Source organism: Caretta caretta, chromosome 3, assembly GCF_965140235.1.
Source record: "Caretta caretta isolate rCarCar2 chromosome 3, rCarCar1.hap1, whole genome shotgun sequence".
Classification (NCBI taxonomy): Eukaryota; Metazoa; Chordata; order Testudines; family Cheloniidae; genus Caretta; species Caretta caretta.
The window spans coordinates 86618138-86634963 of NC_134208.1; the positions used below are offsets into that span (position 1 = coordinate 86618138).

At 44.8% G+C, this 16826-nt stretch overlaps 1 long non-coding RNA gene across 1 annotated transcript in view; it reads right to left on the bottom strand.

The window, feature by feature from the left end:
* LOC142071547 (uncharacterized) overlaps nucleotides 1-16826 on the bottom strand; it is a 50345-nt gene extending 33519 nt beyond the window's left edge. Inside the window, exon 1 of the long non-coding RNA XR_012667643.1 lies at nucleotides 16679-16826. This is a non-coding gene — a long non-coding RNA (uncharacterized LOC142071547). The remainder of the gene's footprint in view (nucleotides 1-16678) is intronic.

The window sequence follows — 16826 nt, forward strand, 5'->3', positions numbered from 1 at the left end:
AGTTTTTCCTAATATCCAATCTAAACCTCCCCCACTGCAACTTGACCATTACTCCTCGTTCTGTCATCTGCTACCATTGAGAACAGTCTAGAGCCATCCTCTTTGGAACCCCCTTTCAGGTAGTTGAAAGCAGCTATCAAATCCCCCCTCATTCTTCTCTTCTGCAGACTAAACAATCCCAGCTCCCTCAGCCTCTCCTCATAAGTCATGTGTTCTAGACCCCTAATCATTTTTGTTGCCCTTCGCTGGACTCTCTCCAATTTATCCACATCCTTCTTGTAGTGTGGGGCCCAAAACTGGACACAGTACTCCAGATGAGGCCTCACCAATGTCAAATAGAGGGGAACGATCACGTCCCTCGATCTGCTCGCTATGCCCCTACTTATACATCCCAAAATGCCATTGGCCTTCTTGGCAACAAGGGCACACTGCTGACTCATATCCAGCTTCTCGTCCACTGTCACCCCTAGGTCCTTTTCCGCAGAACTGCTGCCTAGCCATTCGGCCCCTAGTCTGTAGCGGTGCATTGGATTCTTCCGTCCTAAGTGCAGGACCCTGCACTTATCCTTATTGAACCTCATCAGATTTCTTTTGGCCCAATCCTCCAATTTGTCTAGGTCCTTCTGTATCCTATCCCTCCCCTCCAGCGTATCTACCACTCCTCCCAGTTTAGTATCATCCGCAAATTTGCTGAGAGTGCAATCTACACCATCCTCCAGATCATTTATGAAGATATTGAACAAAACCGGCCCCAGGACTGACCCCTGGGGCACTCCACTTGACACCGGCTGCCAACTAGACATGGAGCCATTGATCACTACCCGTTGAGCCCGACAATCTAGCCAGCTTTCTACCCACCTTATAGTGCATTCATCCAGCCCATACTTCCTTAACTTGCTGACAAGAATACTGTGGGAGACCGTGTCAAAAGCTTTGCTAAAGTCAAGAAACAATACATCCACTGCTTTCCCTTCATCCACAGAACCAGTAATCTCATCATAAAAGGCGATTAGATTAGTCAGGCATGACCTTCCCTTGGTGAATCCATGCTGGCTGTTCCTGATCACTTTCCTCTTATGCAAGTGCTTCAGGATTGATTCTTTGAGGACCTGCTCCATGATTTTTCCAGGGACTGAGATGAGGCTGACTGGCCTGTAGTTCCCAGGATCCTCCTTCTTCCCTTTTTTAAAGATTGGCACTACATTAGCCTTTTTCCAGTCATCCGGGACTTCCCCCGTTCGCCACGAGTTTTCAAAGATAATGGCCAATGGCTCTGCAATCACAGCCGCCAATTCCTTCAGCACTCTCGGATGCAACTCGTCCAGCCCCATGGACTTTGTGCACGTCCAGCTTTTCTAAATAGTCCCTAACCACCTCTATCTCCACAGAGGGCTGGCCATCTCTTCCCCATTTTGTGATGCCCAGCGCAGCAGTCTGGGAGCTGACCTTGTTAGTGAAGACAGAGGCAAAAAAAGCATTGAGTACATTAGCTTTTTCCACATCCTCTGTCACTAGGTTGCCTCCCTCATTCAGTAAGGGGCCCACACTTTCCTTGGCTTTCTTCTTGTTGCCAACATACCTAAAGAAACCCTTCTTGTTACTCTTGACATCTCTCGCTAGCTGCAGCTCCAGGTGCAATTTGGCCCTCCTGATATCATTCCTACATGCCCGAGCAATATTTTTATACTCTTCCCTGGTCATATGTCCAACCTTCCACTTCTTGTAAGCTTCTTTTTTATGTTTAAGATCCGCTAGGATTTCACCATTAAGCCAAGCTGGTCGCCTGCCATATTTACTATTCTTTCGACTCATCGGGATGGTTTGTCTCTGTAACCTCAACAGGGATTCCTTGAAATACAGCCAGCTCTCCTGGACTCCTTTCCCCTTCATGTTAGTCCCCCAGGGGATCCTGGCCATCCGTTCCCTGAGGGAGTCGAAGTCTGCTTTCCTGAAGTCCAGGGTCCGTATCCTGCTGCTTACCTTTCTTCCCTGCGTCAGGATCCTGAACTCAACCAACTCATGGTCACTGCCTCCCAGATTCCCATCCACTTTTGCTTCCCCCACTAATTCTACCCGGTTTGTGAGCAGCAGGTCAAGAAAAGCGCCCCCCCAGTTGGCTCCTCTAGCACTTGCGCCAGGAAATTGTCCCCTACGCTTTCCAAAAACTTCCTGGATTGTCTATGCACTGCTGTATTGCTCTCCCAGCAGATATCAGGAAAATTAAAGTCACCCATGAGAATCAGGGCATACGATCTAGTAGCTTCCGTGAGCTGCCGGAAGAAAGCCTCATCTACCTCATCCCCCTGGTCCGGTGGTCTATAGCAGACTCCCACCACTACATCACTCTTGTTGCACACACTTCTAAACTTAATCCAGAGACACTCAGGTTTTTCTACAGTTTCGTACCGGAGCTCTGAGCAGTCATACTGCTCCCTTACATACAGTGCTACTCCCCCACCTTTTCTGCCCTGCCTGTCCTTCCTGAACAGTTTATAACCATCCATGACAGTACTCCAGTCATGTGAGTTATCCCACCAAGTCTCTGTTATTCCAATCACTTCATAGTTCCTTGACATCACCAGGACCTCCAGTTCTCCCTGCTTGTTTCCAAGGCTTTGTGCATTCGTATATAAGCACTTGAGATAACCTGTTGATCGCCCCTCATTCCCAGTGTGAGGCAGGAGCCCTCCCCTCATAGACATTCCTGCCTGTGCTTCCTCCCGGTATCCCGCTTTCCCACTTACCTCAGGGCTTTGGTCTCCTTCCCCCCGGTGAACCTAGTTTAAAGCCCTCCTCACTAGGTTAGCCAGCCTGCTGGCAAAGATGCTCTTCCCTCTCTTCGTAAGCTGGAGCCCGTCTCTGCCCAGCACTCCTCCTTCATGGAACACCATCCCATGGTCAAAGAATCCAAAGCCTTCTCTCCGACACCACCTGCGTAGCCATTCGTTGACTTCGATGATTCGACGGTCCCTACCGAGGCCTTTTCCTTCCACGGGAAGGATGGACGAGAACACCACTTGCGCCTCCAACTCCTTTATCCTTCTTCCCAGAGCCACGTAGTCCGTAGTGATCCGCTCAAGGTCATTCTTGGCAGTATCATTGGTGCCCACGTGGAGAAGCAGGAAGGGGTAGCGAGAACAGGCTCTGCAGGCCAGACTTGGAGGGGGATCTAAACCCTGACGGGGTGGGGGCGACGCTGGGAAGAAGGGTCCTGCCACCTAGAGCCTGAGAGCATGTGGCCACCGCCAGAACAAGTGTCCAACCCACAGAATCCCTGCAGCACAGCCAGGGCCTGAGAAGGAGGCCTGCTACTTGTGAGGAACAGACTGAACTTCCCTTACATTCCAGAGATGCTGGTTCTGATGTCTCTGTGCCACAGAGCGTGGTAACGAGTTTTCCTTTAACATTTCCCATTTTTTCCTTATTTTTAAAAATTGATTGCTGTTTAATGAATTGTATTTGCTTTGAACTGTATGTATTAATCAGTGGGTCAGGGAAGCATCCAGTGCAGAGAGAGCACCCTGGAGTGGGGACACCCTAGCCCCTGCCCTAACTGACCACAACAAGGTTGGGGGTCGAGCCCCCCAGGAATCCAGGGCACAGCCTTGTTGGGATTATGAGGATTCTGCCACACCTGAGAGTGGAAGGGGAGCCCTCTAGGTCAGGCAGGCCTTTGAGTAAAGGAAGTGTGAGCGAGGACTCAGATCCTTTCGCTAGCCCACTTCACCGGGGTAGCATATAAGCCAGGAAAGTTTCCCACAATAGCAGGACCATTCCCCCGCTTACATATGCAACCTTCTCTATTTCCTGCCCAGCTCAGCCCGTCTGTGCAAAACAACATTACAAGCTGCTTACCCAGTGTGCTGCTTGCTGACCAGAGGAGCTCACCAGGTGTCTCATTAACCTCTGGTTTGAGTAAAGCAGAGAGTGTGATTTTTAGGAGAAGCAGCCAAAATCTGCACTTGTATGAGACCACCTTGAAGAGACTGGTGGAGGTGGGGATCAGTTGGACTGGTATTCAGTGCAGGGGGCACATCAAACATCTAAAGACACTGTGTCACAAGGCTAGGGATGGCAATGTCTGTCCTATATCTGTTCTGCTGATAAACAGAGGACTTCAGTCTCCTGGACTGTGAATGTGAAGCCTTTCACAAGCAATGAATCTACATTCAAATTGTAAAAAAGTAAAAGTTTTCATTTCAATTTTGAAGATTATTCCAGGGATGGTGTTGTGTTATTATAATAATAATACATGAAACTCAGCATTAGAATTTGGCATACCACCTTTAAATGAGCTAACTTGTGATATCAAGATTATGGCAGAATATGCTTTTTGTTCCAAGAAGGGTGATATTTTGTCATAGAGGACTTTTTACCGGAAAATTTACACAACAAGATATCTTACTAAGCTTAGATACAGTATTCAAACCACACTGGAGTCTGAGGTGTTGGAGATGTGCCATGTCATCTGGTGGAACCTTTATTATTTCTTGGGATTCCCCAGTGCAGTCAGAGCTAAATCATTTCTTTGGTAATGTAAGAACTTCCAGCCATACAGAGGTTACAACATATAAAAACCAAAAGAAAAAGAGTAAGAAAGAAGAGGAGAAAGCAACGGATGAACAGAATTAATTTAGAACAATGTGGCATAAACTATTGCATTTTTTTGACTGTTGCCCTTAGACTCCAAAACTTAAATGTAGCACAAGGAAACATGATGGTTATCAGGAAAAAAATTTACAAAGATATCAACAAACTAATGTTTTAGACTCATGGGTTGCCAGGTGTTCAGTTTTCAACTGGAAAATCTGTTAGAAAAGGGGACCTGGCAGTGTCCAGTCAGCACTGCTGACCAGACACTAAAAGTCCAGTTACCAGAGTAACTGTGATCAGCCTCCTCACCCAGAGGGCAGGAAGACCAGCAGCTGCTCAGCTGCTGACGGAGAGCCTCAGCGGCAACTACAGCAGGCCTCTTGCAACCTGGGGAGGCAGCTCCCGCTGAGGAGGGGGGCTGCGAGCAGAGCAGGTGAGGGGACGTCAAACTCCAAGCATGCCACAGGAAGAAAGGAGGCAGCCTGCTACCTGTGGGGTGTGGATATCGGGAGAGGAGCTGTTTGGAGAGCAACCCTTGGCCCCACTCCGCTCACCCGCCATCAGCTACAGAGGGGGTCTGGGTTTTGCGCGCTGTGTGGGGCTGCTTCCCCTGAAGGGCTGGGCTGGGCTGCCAATCCAAGCTCCACGCGCAGCACGATCACTGCCCAGGTAGGAGCTGCCCCCTAGGAACTCTGGCGCCCACTTCTTCCAGGTGGCAGAAATTGGCAGGGTCCCACACTTTGCAGCCAGTCTGCCCCAGCCACTGCTGAGGTAGCCCTGGAGCTGGGGCCCCAAGAGCCCCTCACCATAGGGTGTGGAGGAACCAGAATTGGTTGGTCATTAAACCCCCAAGGAGACCCCAGAACCAATATTTCCATGTAAGTTTTTTGGAGCCAGCCAGGGTGAGCAGGTCGCAGATGTCAGGGGGGATGGCTACAAACAATGGGGCAAGTTCCCCGATAGAAATGAGCAGGTCCCTGCCCCCAGTCCTGGGCATGTTTGGGACCATCCCTTGCCTTGGTGTTGGGGATGAAGGAGCTGGGGGGAGGAGGAGAGGGGCAGGGAGTCCTGGGTTCTCTCCCTGTTCTGGGAGGGGAGGTTTTAGAGCAGGGGGGCTGGGAGCCAGGTCACCTGGTTTCTATCCTCTGCTCTGGGAGAGGAGTGGGGGCAAGTGGGTTAGAGCAGGGGAGCTGGGATTCTAGACTCCTGAGCTCTATTCTTGGCTCAGAGAAGAGAATGGTGGTTTGTGGTTAGAGTGGGGGTGGGGTGGGACTGGAAGTTAGGACTCCTAGGTTCTATTCTCAGCTCTTTCACAGACTTCTTGTGTGACTTGAGTGAGTGGCTTGAGGAGAGAGCCTCCCCCTGCCAGGTAACTGGAGGGGTGGGGAAAGTACAAGTGGTCCCTGGGCTGGGTGCAGGGCAAGGGGGGGGGAGAGGAGCGAGCAGAAGGTGGGACCTTGGGGGAGGGATGGAGCAAGGGGTAGGCCTCTGGGGAGGGGGCGGAGTAGGGGTGTCCTGTTTTCAGAAATTGGAAAGTTGGCAACCATCATATGAAATAGTTCAGTTCTATTACTGCATACAACAATAAAAAAAAACACGAACAAGGTTCCTTTTAAGTTTGCACTCACCCAAATCTTCACTCTCATCTCCTGTACTGCCTCAGTTTCGCTACCTACCACCCATGTCTATCTCCTTATATATCATTTGCTCACTCCTATTTTCATGCCTTCTTTCATTCCACTTCTTTATGTTTAGAGGAGCCTTGCAGTTGGTGTGCACTAAGCTCCCTTTTTCTCTTCCTTTAAAATCTTCTGAAAATCTATATAGTCCATGAATCATTCCATCTAGTATACCCATACACCATTCTGAGTTTATATGGTGCCATATTGCATTGAATTGTACCAGCTCACACCATCACCTGTATGTTATGTGGGTAAGACCCTCTTACATTTCTCATCAGCAGGTTAAATTTTGCATCTCATTGAAGCTGAAGGTAGGCACCTCAAAAACTACAAATGGTGCAATGCGTACCAACCCATTTCCTCAGCAACAAAGGCTGGCATGAGCACATCACATCAGCACACCACGAACTCCATTGGAACCACTGTTCCCTCTAAGCTGTGCACGTGTGCGTGCGCACACAGATCCTAAACCCCGTGCATACGGCGAAACACTGCGTGCACAAAAATTTGCACAGAAGCACAACAATTTACACAGAAGAAATTTTTTGCACACACGACCTGTCAAAAATTTGCATGGAAGAAATATTTTGTGCACATGGCCTGTCAAAAATTAGAGGGAACATTGATTGGAACCCTGTTTATATCCAGATTACAGTCAAACAAAACACGCAAAAACACCTGACTGCACCCTGCATAGTTACACCATGACTCTCGTTGCTGCCAGTTCATCCACTGGAATCTCTTCTGGGTACAATCTCTTGTTGTTACCCCTTGCATGCAGTGGCAAGTTGTAAACCTATTCACAGACTCTCTCCTAAGAATGAGTTTATGCTATGGAAAGATTGGAGAACAACAAAGATAGAGAATAAATTACAATAATCCTTTCCAGAAGACCCATAGGTGTGTCAAAAAACTAGGTACCAAATTCAGACCTCATGTCACAATAGGTCAAACTTTACCATTAGATATACTCTTTAATTTCAATGGGAGAGCAGCATGTTCGTACGAGCACAGAATTAATTTGTATTTAATTTTAAAATGATCAAATCCAAATGTTATTCTTCCCTTACCAGTTCTGCGTAGGGATAAAGTGCCATCTTGCATATTGATTTTCTTGGAGTGATTCCCAGAAGAGTTGTTGTCAAGGTTCCTTCCCCACTCTGAACGCTAGGGTACAGATGTGGGGACCTGCATGAAAAACCTCCTAAGCTTATCTTTACCAGCTTAGGTCAAAACTTCCCCAAGGTACAAAATATTCCACCCTTTGTCCTTGGATTGGCTGCTACCACCACCAAACAAATACTGGTTACTGGGGAAGAGCTGTTTGGAAACATCTTTCCCCCCCAAAATACTTCCCAAAACCTTGCACCCCACTTCCTGGACAAGGTTTGGTAAAAAGCCTCACCAATTTGCCTAGGTGACTACAGACCCAGACCCTTGGATCTTAAGAACAATGAACAATCCTCCCAACACTTGCACCCCCCCTTTCCTGGGAAACGTTGGATAAAAAGCCTCACCAATTTGCATAGGTGACCACAGACCCAAACCCTTGGATCTGAGAACAATGAAAAAGCATTCAGTTTTCTTACAAGAAGACTTTTAATAGAAATAAAGGTAAATAGAAATCACCTCTGTAAAATCAGGATGGTAGATACCTTACAGGGTAATTAGATTCAAAACATAGAGAACCCCTCTAGGCAAAACCTTAAGTTACAAAAAAGATACACAGACAGAAATAGTTATTCTATTAAGCACAATTCTTTTCTCAGCCATTTAAAGAAATCATAATCTAACACATACCTAGCTAGATTACTTACTAAAAGTTCTAAGGTATCAGAGGAACAGCCGTGTTAGTCTGTATTTGCAAAAAGAAAAGGAGTACTTGTGGCACCTTAGAGACTAACCAATTTATTTGAGCATGAGCTTTCGTGAGCTACAGCTCACTTCATCAGATGTTTACCGTGGAAACTGCAGCAGACTTTATATACACACAGAAATCATGAAACAATACCTCCTCCCACCCCACTGTCCTGCTGGTAATAGCTTATCTAAAGTGATCAACAGGTGGGCCAAGTTCTAAGACTCCATTCCTGGTCTATCCCCAGCAGAAACCAGCATATAGACAGACACACAGACCCCTTGTTTCTCTTCCTCCTCCCAGCTTTTGAAAGTATCTTGTCTCCTCATTGGTCATTTTGGTCAGGTGCCAGTGAGGTTACCTTTAGCTTCTTAACCCTTTACAGGTGAGAGGATTTTTTTTCTCTGGCCAGGAGGGATTTTAAAGGGGTTTACCCTTCCCTTTATATTTATGACAGTTGTGCTCTGCTCTTTTCTGCCTATATATCACTATCTTTATTTATAAAATGTATACCCTATTGTTTCAATCCCTGGAGATAGTCCTGTTCAGGAAATATCTAGACAATATTTAGTATATGTGAAAGTGTGACAGTGCCAAAAAGAATCTACTATAGGATACTCCAAAGTGACCAAATTCCAGGTTTCAGAATCAACAACAGGCAGGTTAGTTTCCATGTTTTACTTTTGGCTATAGAGCTTCCTCACTTACTACTTTATAAAGAGACATTGTCAAGATTACTAGGCCCAGAACACCACCACTTAACACTCATATAGTGCTTTTTGTCTACTGAATATTTAAATATGAATAAAGTAAACCTCATAATGCACCTTTGAAGTAGTATTATTGCTAAGAAAAGGTACAAAAGAATAGCAAAAGCATATAGAATTAGTAGCCTAGTGGATGGGAGGAAGTAGTAGATAAAAATATCTTTATTTTAGTAAGGCTTTTGACACAGTCCCACATGATATTCTCATAAACCAACAAGGGAAATGTGATCTAGATGAAATTATGGTAAGGTAGATGCACAACTGGTTGAAAGACTGCATATGAGTCAACAATGAAATGTAGTTGTGAAAAACCCTAATATAACTCAGAAGTGCGTGGTTAAAAATACTGGGGATGAAAAAAGAAGGCTGAGGGGAGACTTGATAACAGTTAAGAACTGTTCTAAAGAGGATGGTCCTACCTCCAGTGGACATGGAGAACAAGTAGTAATGGGCTTAATCTGCAGCAAGGGAGATCTGGGTGAGATATTAGGAAAAACTTTCTCACAATAAACATAGTTAACCTCTGGAATAGGCTTCAAAGGGTGGTTTTGGAATCCCTATCATGCAGGTTTTTAAGAAAAGGTTGAACAAACACCTGTTAGGAATGGTCCAGGTTTAGATGGTCCTGCCTCAGCGCAAGGGGCTGGATTTGATGACTTCTTGAGGTACCTTCCAGTCCTACATTTCTGTGATTATGCTATGTTGTAATAGGGAGCAGCCTCAGTAATATCCTCATTTTACAATTGGGGAAATTGAAACTCAGTAAGATTTAGGCCCACATTTTCAAAAGTGTCCACTAATTGTGAGAGACCAATTTGAGACAACTGTTTAAAGATGGTCATGTAAAGCTTGAGGCACCCAAAATGTGCAGAAAAAATAACTCGGCCAAGACCACAGAGTTGGAATCAACATCAGAGCTGGGATTAGAACTCAGTAATTCCTGGGTCAGATCACATCTTTCTCTCAAAATGTGACTGACTGGTCCTCACCTTTATATTTGTCTTGCTAAACTCATGAACAGTAATTTTATATGGCTGTTTTGGAAGTAGGTTGGGCTGCAACGATGTAGCTACCAAAAATGCTTCCATGATTGTTTTAAAAAAGAAAAAACCCTCCTACGACCCAATCAGTAACAGCAGGCCCAACATCTCTAAGTAACCTGTGACACCAAACTAAAGAGTCTGTGCAAGGGGCAGGGGTAACATTTTGGAAAGGAATAAAATACAGTTTAAAAACTTCATAATTTAATAACAACTATGAAACAATATCTTCCATGAGATTGTCCTTTTAAAGTGGAAACAGTGACATTAAGGGGCCAAGTTTACATTGTAGATTATAGAATTAAAGTTTATGTCTTCTCTTAAGAGTCATTCTAACAACAGCATTGTGAAATTCCATAGTTATTGTGTCCCTATGATTTCATACAGTAACTCCTCACTTAAAGTCGTCCCGGTTAATGTTGTTTCATTGTTATGTTGCTGATCAATTAGGGAACATGCTCGTTTAAAGTTGCGCAATGCTCCCTTATAACGTTGTTTGGCAGCCATCTGCTTTGTCCACTGCTTGCAGAAAGAGCAGCCCATTGCAGCTAGCTGGTGGGAGGTTGGAACTAGAGTGAACCAGCAGCCCCCCTATGAGCTCTCCGCTCCCCTAAGTTCCCTGTGCGGCAGCCGCCCAGCAGGCTATCAATTGCTGGGCAGTTCAGCTGTCCCTCCCCTCACTGCCGTGTGCTGCTCCTGCCCTTTGCCTTGAAGCTGCTCCCAGGAGCTTCCTGCTTGCTGTGCAGGGGTGGGGGAGAAGAAGGGAGCTAATGTCAGGGTGTCCCCCCTTCCCTCTGCTCCTGCCCCCCGCTTACCCCATCTCTATAGAGCAGGGGGACACACGACAGGGCTCAGGACTGAGGGAGCTTGCTGGCAGCAGCTGCTGTCTCAACTTGCTGATCTACTTAAAAAGGCAATGTACTTAGAGTGGCGTCAGTGTACTTAAAGGGGCAATGTGCATCTCTCTCTCTCTCTCACATAGGGTGTGTGTCTCTGTCTCTGTCTCTGTCTACCATGCTGTCTCCCCTCCCTCCATTTGTGCTGCCTTGTAGAGTGTGAGGCTACATTAACAACGTGTTAACCTTTGAGGGCTCAGCCGAGTGCTAGTCCCTCATTTAGCAGTAAGGCATTCCCTGGGAAATATCCCACCCACTTCCACCCTCTGACTTCACCACCTCAACCAAGCTTCACAATCATCACTGCTGTGTGTAGTATTAAATTATTTGTTTAAAACTTATACTGTGTTTATATATATATATATATATATATATATATATATACACACTTTTGTCTGGTGAAAAAAATTTCCCTGGAACCTAACCCCCTTATTTACATAAATTCTTATGGGGAAATTGGATTTGCTTAACATCATTTTGCTTAAAGTCGCATTTTTGGGGAACATATCTACAACGTTAAGTGAGGAGTTACTGTATCAAATTTGCTTAGTTGACAAATAAGATGTTTTTTCTAACTGCTAGCCCTGCAAACTCATCCTGGGCAGCAAAAGAATCAAGCTGGGTCCCTTCTTTCTCATATATCATTATCACTGGAGACCACATTATGTCCTTATTTAATTTTGTGCAAGCAGATTGTCTTCATATTATTTCTTCAGTTACACCTGTGCAATCCCATTCATCTTCAATGTTCGGGTGGAACTGAAGAAATAACATGACCTGCAGGAACTTTATGACTGGTTATTAGTGCCTGGGAAAGTTAAAATCCATCTTGATTCTCAAATCCCAGGTTTAGTTTGTACATGCTGGGAATTGTGAGAGGGGTGTGTCAAGGTTCCTTCCCCACTCTGAACGCTAGGGTACAGATGTGGGGACCTACATGAAAAACCTCCTAAGCTTCTCTTTACCAGCTTAGGTCAAAACTTCCCTAAGGTACAAAATATTCCACCCTTTGTCCTTGGATTGGCCGCTACCACCACCAAACAAATACTGGTTACTGGGGAACAGCTGTCTGGACACGTCTTTCCCCCCAGAATACTTCCCAAAACCTTGCACCCCACTTCCTGGACAAGGTTTGGTAAAAAGCCTCACCAATTTGCATAGGTGACCACAGACCCAAACCCTTGGATCTGAGAACAATGAAAAAGCATTCAGTTTTCTTACAAGAAGACTTTTAATAGAAATAGAAGTAAATAGAAATAAAGAAATCCCCCCTGTAAAATCAGGATGGTAGATACCTTACAGGGTAATTAGATTCAAAACATAGAGAACCCCCTAGGCAAAACCTTAAGTTACAAAAAAGATAGACAGAAATAGTTATTCTATTCAGCACAATTCTTTTCTCAGCCATTTAAACACATCTAACACATACCTAGCTAGATTACTTACTAAAAGTTCTAAGACTCCATTCCTGGTCTATCCTCGGCAGAAAAACAGCATTATCGACAGACAGAGACCCTTTGTTTCTCTCCCTCCTCCCAGCTTTTGAAAGTATCTTGTCTCCTCATTGGTCATTTTGGTCAGGTGCCAGCGAGATTACCTTTAGCTTCTTAACCCTTTACAGGTGAGAGGAGCTTTCCCCTGGCCAGGAGGGATTTCCAAGGGGTTTACCCTTCCCTTTATATTTATGACAGGTGCAGTGCTGGGTGTGGATGCAGTGCACTGTGTTACCCTTTAAAACAGGATGGCAGCTATGAATGCATTGCACCAGGGGTTCTCAAACTGTGGGTCGGGACCCCCAAGTGGGTCACAATCCCATTTTAATGGGGTCGCCAAGGCTGGTGTTAGATTTGCTGGGGCCCAGGGCCCAAGCCCAAACCTCACTGCCTGGGGCTGAGGCTGAACCCCGAGTCCCACCACTCAGGGCTAAGGTTACATGCCCCCCGCCCAGGACACCAGAGCTCGGGCAGCAGGGCTCAGTCGGGGTCGGTTTTCGGTCCCCGCTCCCCCGAGGTCGTGTAGTAATTTTTATTGTCGGAAGGGGGTCACGGTGCAACGATGTTTGAGAACTGCTACATTGCACCATTGTAGCTTGTATTAGTTCAGTCACACTAGTGAAAATTGCAATAGTGCAGTTCTCTAGAGTAGACAAAGGTTCTCAGACCGAGCATTACAAGCATCATGAATATTGAGGAGCATGGGCAGGACAGAGCATATAAGATATTGCTATGTTAAAGTGACCATGGGTTCTACAGCCGTGAGTTGGGAAGGGCTTCTTATTAATGAGTTGACCTTTGATCTCATAAATGTAATGCTTATGTTGTGGCTGGCATTTTATACCAGAAGGCTTTTAAATTATTTTTTGTTTAAAAAACAAAAACTGACCTTATTACACTGAATTTGTGCTCAGTTTTTTTCAACAGAAATGAAGCATTTAGAAACATGAATAAATGTTTTACTAGGAAATCTTTTTGCAAATTGGTATTTTTTGAGAAATGAGATCTGGATGTCATAATAAAGTGTGAAGTCATGGGAGGAAAATTGCATGGGACGGAACTGGATTTAGTAGTCAGAATATTTTAGTTGGGGACAGCACAGAAAATCTTATAACACTGGTATGCTGTACAGTGTGGAAGGAGAAGAATTCTTTGAATTGCATAATTTTTTCATTCACGTAATCAGTTTGTTATGCACACAGTGATGCCATGGGACTTGGCATTTTAGCTGCTGGGTTTCTCACTGGCAGCATCTGAAGAAGTTCATTATATGTATTTATCACATGATGCACTTCATCAAACAAATGGAACTGGGAGAATAAGTCTTTCTAACAAGATTCTTCAGAGCTCCCTTATAAACTATTTACTGATATACTCTTCCGTGGTCAGGATACAATGAGGTTCCTTGTACTGCAGCATTCGACACAGGAAGTTCATTATTCCCCATCCAAATTAGGCACAGAGAAAGGAAGCCCACACACAAAAAAGAGCCACTTACAAAGAAGCAACAGATAATTTGCAAATGCTTTTAGTAAGGAATCTCAAATCAATATACAGTGGGATTAAAAACTCTTCAGGAGAATAACCTTATCATCTTATTTTGTTCTGTAAAGTGCCATGCATAACAATGGTGCTAAGCAACTAATTTCTGCAACACACTAGTGATACTGCAGAAAATTAGGTGCTTTTTTATCAGCAGAATTTAACTAATACAAGCATATAAAAAATAAAGGAGTCAAAACTGGAGTTACAGTTATGTATGCTGTTAAATTATACTTACTTTGGGTTGCCAAGAAATCCTTTTAAAGCCTGCTGAATCCTGGTATGTGGTAAGGTTTGAGGTACTTAAACTCCTGCGTGACAAGCTAAATATGCACACACACGCTACTTGTGTTTGTACAAGCTGCATCTGGTAAGATAGGTTCTCTTTATTTTCGATGTACATAGACACTACTCAGTTCACGTTCAGATCAGGAAGGATAATTGCTGTTGTGCATCCTTTGATGAACTCAGCTCAGTATGCAATATCTTAGGTAACGTGCAGAACACTTGCTGAGCTCGCCAATTGATGTTACCTCTGTGTCCGCATTGATGTAATCAGTATCTTTCTGATAAAGATAACTGTAACTTCTTCACACTGCCAGTGTCCTCTTTAAGTTACCTTTCTATATGCTGGCTTTTTTTTTAAGTTTGGGTGAATATAGTGCTCATGAAAGTTAGGGGACTAACAGTGTCTTGGCTCAACAATAATGCAGTGATGCTCCATGCAGAATTCCCCACCACTGCCTGATAAGCAACACTTCCTGCTTTCCCTATCTTAAAACTCTCTGAGCAGGTTAAACTATGATTATTGTGGTGCAGGCAAATAGGGAGTAGGATCAGAGGCTAGATACTCAAACCTGGGTCTCCAGATTAACAGTTCTATGTACAAAAAGAAAAGGAGTACTTGTGGCACCTTAGAGACTAACCAATTTATTTGAGCATGAGCTTTCATGAGCTACAGCTCACTTCATCGGATGCTCACGAAAGCTCATGCTCAAATAAATTGGTTAGTCTCTAAGGTGCCACAAGTACTCCTTTTCTTTTTGCGAATACAGACTAACACGGCTGTTACTCTGAAACAGTTCTATGTACAGGAAATTGCCATTGCAACAAGGGACATCAGTCAGTTCAAGAGAAAAGTAGATAAAACATTAAAGAAGGGGAATGGCAAATGGAACCAAAAAGGAAGCAGATATGATGGGCCTCCTGTTTTTTCTCTGTTGTAGCTTAGATGAATGAGGCTGCAGTTCTTGACACTCACTCTATGACTCAGATGTTTATTTGAGTGATCGAGTTAAACCTTTGTCTCTGATGCCAATTCCCAAACTGGCCAGGGTTTTCAGTCTCACGTATTAGTTTTTCCTATTCCCAGCCAGATGTGCAAAGGAATGGGAATGTTCTCAACTTGATGCATGGGTTTAAGATATGCATCTTTAATTAGTGTTACTGGAAGGTACAGAAGTAATGTTATGTGTTTTAAATAGTGAATATCTCTAATTAAAACATGTCATACCAGGGCAGCTAATCCTCATACTGTCATAGGTCTATACTTTATAAGTCTATATCTTATTGCTATACCAATATAAGCATCTTTATACCAGTAAAACTGCATCTGCACTAGGGCGTTGCACTGTTTTACCTAAACCATTATAACAGTACAATAACTGTGTAGGCAAGCTCTAAGAAAATACCCCTTTTCCATCACGTTCCTATTCCTTTCATGAGTGGTGAACACTAAATTCCTTCTTTTTCCTCCTTCTACTGTGTAGTAAGGATTAATATACACAGCCTGGGCATCTCTTCCCCTTTGCCCCATGTGGCCAATACTCCCATTCCTGGATATCCTTACTCTCTCTTGCCTCTTCAACATGAGTCATATAGCCATCTTCTCAGTTACCACTATGGCTGCTTGAAGAGACTGTCTCACCCTTCGGAAAGGCAGCCAGCCTTGGCGTTGTCCATATACCTGTATTACCTGACTCTGTGATAAGAAGTGCTCTATATTTTGGGCCATGCTTGTTGAAAGCCAGTATTAAGTGTCTATGCTTATTAGTGATAGGGATAGTCAGTGGCTTCCTTAAAGAAGACAAGTTGCCAGTGGCCCTTAAACATGATGAGTCCTTGGTCAAGAAACTGTTACTTGTGAATAACAACCTTGAAATTAGTGCTTAGACTCTGCTCTACATCCCTTTTTGGGGAAGTGTTAAAGAGATCACTCACGGCAAGCACCGTCCAGTGGCCAAGCATACTGTGGCAGGTTCTCTTTTTTCCTGGTGCCACTCAGGTCCTGTGGTCAGGGATGCTGGAACAATTATAGTGGGGGTGCTGAGGGCCATTGAACCAATTTGTAAACCCTGTATATGATGGAAACCACTTCAAGCCAGGGATTGCTGCCCCACCTCCACGACCCCTAGTTCCAGCACCTGTGCCTGCCATGGTCCATTCCTTCTGTGATTCAGCCCTCAGCCAGGTCACATGTTTTTGTCTGCCCCTTTTGGGCTATATAGACTCCAGCAATGGGGTTGCCCTCTGAGTTAGGTGAGAGGGCTTCCCCCGGTTGAGTTCCCCCTCAGGATCTTGACCCTTATGTCCTTAGGGCCTTCTCTCCTCTGGACTCCCCAAATCAGGGAAAGGCATTGACCTTTGGCACCCTCTGTAGGGGAATCTGGGCTTACCCTCACCACTGGGTTCCAATACAGGACCCAGTGTAAAGCAGCTAAGTCTTGCGCCAAAGTGCTATAATGCTGTCTCCTGGATCACTTCCCACCAGTCCCTTCTTTCCCAATGGGTATAGTGTCATTAAATACCTGGAATCAAAGATAAAGTTTCAGTTCTTCTGAGAATCACCAGGTTCTTCCCTGTGTGTTCCTGCAGTGGTCTTCTTCCCAGGCTTTCAGGGTGTAGATCAGTTCACCTCCATTGTCTGCAGCCTACTGAACTGGCCTGTTTTCTTTT